This window comes from Dipodomys ordii, unplaced genomic scaffold, assembly GCF_000151885.1.
Source record: "Dipodomys ordii isolate 6190 unplaced genomic scaffold, Dord_2.0 Scaffold32, whole genome shotgun sequence".
Taxonomy (NCBI): Eukaryota; Metazoa; Chordata; class Mammalia; order Rodentia; family Heteromyidae; genus Dipodomys; species Dipodomys ordii.
Window position 1 is genome coordinate 4,178,733 of NW_012267248.1, and position 5,605 is coordinate 4,184,337.

The 5,605-nt window shown below is 40.8% G+C and overlaps 1 protein-coding gene across 1 annotated transcript in view; it reads left to right on the plus strand.

Annotated features, from left to right (window-relative positions):
• The window catches only part of Eci2 (enoyl-CoA delta isomerase 2), a 36,121-nt gene that overhangs the window by 284 nt on the left and 30,232 nt on the right, over positions 1-5,605 (plus strand). The gene's annotated exons all lie outside the window — the stretch shown is intronic.

Sequence of the window (5,605 nt, forward strand, 5' to 3'; positions counted from 1 at the left end):
GGGGGGGAGGGGTTGTGCAAGCCTGCTTTCTGCCTGAGGGCAAAGGGCACACTGAGAGGCCCAGACACACTGAAATCCAGGCCGCTCAACTCTTGTGCTCCCAAGGCTGCCCTTGCCCAGTTACCTTTTCTGATTCATACTCTAATCCTTAAGGATTAGTAGGAAGAGAGAGAAATAGAGAGGGAGAGAGAGATCCCAACTCTTCCTGAGGCCTGCAAAACAAGGGAATTGTCTTTCACAACACATTTTGATCCTTTTGATTGAAAAACATGAAAGTTGTAGAAATTTGAGGTGAAGGACTGTCCCCAAAGGTTTTTTAAAATATGTTTTTATTGTAAAAATAGTGTACAGAGGGGTAACAGTTATATGAGTAAGGTAATGAGTATATATTCTATCGAGCATTGTTACCTCCTCCTTTGTTTTTCCTCTACCATCCCTTCCCTGCCTACCTCCCCAACTCCTTCCTCCCCCCCACACGTTATAAAGTTCTCCCCAAAGGTTTTTAAGGTCCCTTCCCTGCCACTCAAATGCAATGGCAAAAGTTCAGCCAAGTCTCTAGGCAAGTAGGCTGCAGGTGTCCAGGTGGCCCTCATTTATCTAAGGGTTTGTGACCAAGGGAGCAGTATGATTTCTAGCTGAGCGTCTTCACAGCAAGTGACACACCCTATAAAACAGGAGGGTACTCACATTTTTAACCTACCCTGGGGCAGAGCCGTGGGCACCTTGTGCATCATTCTCTTAACTGATTCAGTGGAGCACAATTAATGTCTATTCTTATTTTTCTAGTAGAAAATGGAAAGCTAGTTCATACAATCTGGAAAGTGAAAGAAGTTTATACCAGAAAATTGACATAAATTACTTCTTCTCCTCACTTATTACTAGAGATAGTTTATCTCTTAAGAAAGGTACTCACTGATATTTAGAGAACATTTAATTAAAAACAACAAGCCCAGTGCTGGTGAGTCACAGCTATAATTCTAACTACTTAGGAATTTGAGATCTGAGGATCAAGGTTCAAAGCCACCCTGGGCAGGAAAGTTCATAAGACTTATTAACCATCCTCCCTCCACACATACAAAAAAAAAAAAAAAAAAGCTAGACTACTTAAAGGTAATAAAAAATGAAGAAAAAAAAGCTGGAGGTGGGACTGTGGTTCAAATGGCAGAGCGCTAACATTGAACTAAAAAATCCTCAGGTGCAAAGCTCTGAATTCAAGCCCTAAGACAGGCCAAAAAAAAACAAACAAAAAGGAAAACAAAAAAGCAAAAAGAAACCAGTGCATACACTCCTGTAAGGCCAAAAATTAGGACCTTCAGATTCATAGAGACAAATTATAATGATGATGATAGCGAAGGAAAGAGGATCATACATTGCAGTTTAATGGAGACAGAGTTCCAACTTTGAAGGATGAAAAGAGTTTTGGAAACTGAATGAACAATCATATAAAAGCACTTAGCGCTGGGGCTGGGAAGGTGGCTCAGTGGTAGAGTGCTTGCCTTGCATGCATGGAGGCCCTGGGTTCGATTCCTCAGCACCACATAAGCAGAAAAAACGGGAAGTGGAGCTGTGGCTCAAGTGGTGAGCGCTAGGCTTGAGCCCAGGGCCAGAGTTCAGGCCCCACAACTGACAAAAAAAAAAAAAAAGCACTTAGCACTAATTAAGTTCTACATTTAAAAGTAATTAAGATGGTAAATGTTATGTATATTTTGCCATCATTTTAAAAAATTAGATGCCAGGGGACAGTGGCTCACACCTGTAATCCTACCTATCCAGGAGTCTGAGGTCTGAGGATGTCAGATTTGAAGCTAGCCCAGGCAGACAAATCAAGGAAACTTATCTTAACTAACCATCAAAAATCCCAAAGTGGAGGCATAGCTCAGGTAGTAGAGAGCCAGCCAGTAGAAAAAACACTGAAGGGGAACTAGAGTCCCTAAGTTAAAGCCCAGGAGCAGCACACACACACAAGCATGTGTGCAAGTGCATGTGCTTGCACACACACACACACACACACACCAATAGCAATAATTATAGACCATTAATTCTGTTTGCCATGTAAACATCCACCTAGGGATAATATCTAGTGGTCTCTGACTCTTAAGCATATTTTCCTGAGAGCTTGTATGCCATCACATCACTCCAATTATGTCCTTCACAATTAATATCTAATTCATTTACCTACTGTCAATTTAACTCAGATTTGTTTTACTTGGATTAAAATAATAAATGGCTTGATTTTTTGGCCACAATATTTGTATTTTCTAACTTAAAAAAAAGTACTGTCTGCAAGAAACTGGAATGCTTCAGGTCTTCACGGTAATTGTGTGTGTGTGTGTGTGTGTGTGTGTGTGTGTGTGTGTGTGTGTGCGTGTGGGTGTGGGTGAGAGAGAGAGAGAGAGAGAGAAAGAGAGTGTGTGTCCTGGAGCTTGAATTCAGGGCCTGGATGTTTTTTGTTCTTCCTCAATCACTTTGAGCCATAGCTCCACTTCTGGCCTTTTGCTGGTTAACTGGAGATAAGAGTCTCATGGGCTTGCTTGCCAGGCTGGCTTCAAACCTATATCCTCAGATCTAAGCCTCCTGAGTAGCTAGGAGTTCAGGCATAAGCCACTGTTTCCTGGATTGATGATAATTCATGTACATGGCTCAGTTCACAAGGAGGTTAATCAGCAGAGAGACCACAATGATTATGACTTTGAGCCCTCAGGTCACAGACTGCTTACTAAGCCTTTGAGCAAGCTGTTGGATTCTGTGCTTCAGTTTCGAGATCTGTCTGTAAAACAACAAAAATTCTTTACTTATCACTGAGATCATTGTGGGTAACATAGCTGGCATATGATGGCTTATTGGTAATGCTGATCTTGAGTTGGAGAACTTTAGTGTCATTGAACTCTTACTGGTGATGTTACAACAAAGATCTGGATCCAGGCCCCCTTACCTCCTCAGTGTGTGGCTTCCTGGAACCAGTTCTGCTGGAGACTTATTATCCTTGCTCAGCATCCTCAGAAAGAGCTGAGACCTGCCATTCTTCAGCAAATTTGTGACTCTACAGGTACCCAGGGACCCCCAGAAAGCCTCAACTGCATCTCAACAGTGTTCATTGTTTCTTCCTGGCACGTACAGATAACCAATACACAGCCACTGAAGGATTGACTAAAAATGAGTAAGTGTTGTCAACTTGCCAGCTTTCTAAACGTTGCCAACAACTTCATGGCTAATGAGTGGCAGATCATCCACTTCATGTCAGTCATGCTAATGATCATCTTAGCTTCCTGTTCTTTGACTGCACTACTCTAATACAGTAATTCCATCTTGCCTAGGGCTCTATAAAGTCTCTAGATCCCATGTCATTAGATTTGTAAAGACTGTCTGTGATGATAACTGGGCTTAAAAAGTTGCAAAATATGAAATATGCACCACTAAATTCTGGAGACATTTAGAGTGAAAGGAATAATCACTTGGCTAAGATTGTGGCTCAGTGGTAGAACTCTTGTCTTGCCTGTCCAAGGCCAAGGTTTAATGGCTACTGCCCAGAATAGAAGACAGGGAAAGAAAGAGAGAAGGAGAGGGAGAAGGAGAAGGAAAAAGAGAGGGAGAGGAGTAAAGCACTAGGAATTTAAAAAGTATATTACATTGGCTAGATTGGACCTGTGAACTATCAGTGAATACATTTATTTAATTTAATTCAGCATATCTAGCACAATGAAAGACATTGTTGGGGGAGGGGGATCAGCAAAGAAAAGCTTAGACATATCTTCAACCTGGCATTGTCAAACTCAGAATTGCCTAATGCAGGCCTATGCCTGGTCAGTGGAGGATGGGAAGCCCAAGAGATTCAGTGGAGTACCAAAACAAGTGTATCAGTGACAGAAAAAAGTCCAAGTGGTCAAATGTAATACAATGGGCCAAATGTACAGATCTATAAGAATCAATAGGATTCAATCATCTAGAGCCTCCCTTCCCCTTTTTGGGGGTGCTGCTGGAAATGGAACTGAGGGCCTCTCCAATGTTAAACTAGTTCTAGACCACTGATCCATACTCCCAGACTGAGAAGCTGGGTTTCCTTGTTGTTGTTGTTTTCTTGGCAGTACTGGGGGTTAAATGCAAGGCCACATGCATGCTAGGCTGGCACTCTACTACTTAAACCATGCCATATTTTGCTAGTTATTTTGGAGATGGTAGCTAGGACATTTTTCTGCCCAGACTGACCTCAAACTGAAATCTTCCAGACCTCAGTCTCCTGAGTAGCTACCATGAGCCCCAGCAATTGGTCAGGAAACTTCCTTTTCTTTTGTAAAGACAGAAATATATTTGAGAATTTGAAATTTTGTAAAGGCACTAAAAGCAAAGCAGAGATGAGAAGGAAGTGAATTTGAAGATAGACCAATGGCCTTTACTGCATCTGACAAATGAGACAAAAGAACAGAAAAAGAAAAAAGAAAACCAGCCACAGTACTTGTGAGAGATTCTTAGTGCCATTAGATAACTAAGAAGAGAAAAGCCATGTAAGACATTGGGAAACAGTGTTTAAACATAAAATGACTAAACACTTTGCAAACGGTACAAGATAGAATCTCAAGTCTAAGAATTTTAACAAATCTCAAACAAGATAAACTCATATGCCTCAAAACTAGCCAGCAACAAAAAAGAAAAAACAAAGATTGTTTAAAAACATATATATCTTAAGGCTGGGTACTGGTTGGCTGAGATCTGAGGATCGCAGTTTGAAGCCAGCCTGGCAGGAAAGTCTGTGAGACTCTTATCTCCAATTAACTACCAGAAAACCACTTGGAGTGATGTGGCTCAAAGTTGTAGAGCATTAGCCTTGAGAGAAAAAGCACAGGAACATCACTCAGGCCCTGGGTTCAAGCCCCACAACCACCACCACCAACAACAACAAAAGCTTAGCTAGGAGTAGCAACCCCAATACTCAGTCCTCATCAGGAAGTTAAGGAAAAAGGATCCAGAGTTCAAGGTTAGACTGTGCTAGATAAAGATACCTGCTTTAAAAAAAAAAAAAAAGAAGATAAAGAAACATATCCTGAAACCGGCTGCAGTAAAATGATACATATGTTTTATATAGGGGAATAGCAATAGAAGTACTAAAGATACCTGTAATAATATGTAAACATTCCTTGTCAAAAATCATAGAGCAATAGATCAAAAGATTTCAAGCGCTAGATGAAGGCATGCCAACTCCAATTCTATATCAAGTAAAAGTATCCCTCAGGAACTAAGACACAGTAATGGTATTTTTCAGAGGAAGGAAAGCAAAGAGAAATTATTGGCAGTATATTCACTCTAAGAGGAATTGCTAAAGGAACTTGAAGCTGAAGGAAAACATTCCCAGGAGAAAACTTGGAACCTCAGGAATGAAGGGGAAAAATAAAATGATAAATAGCTGCTAAAATAATGTTTTTAAAGTTGTTGAAATTATGTATGAAGGTTGAAAGTAAACATTTGAACACTAGTTGGGTATGGTAGTGGGTGCTTATGGCTCACACCTAATTCTAGCTACTCAGGAAGCTGAGATCTGAGGGTGGCTGAGGGTGGTGGGTCAAAGCTATTCCACACAGACAAACCCAAGGGATTCTTTTTTTTTTTTTTTTTT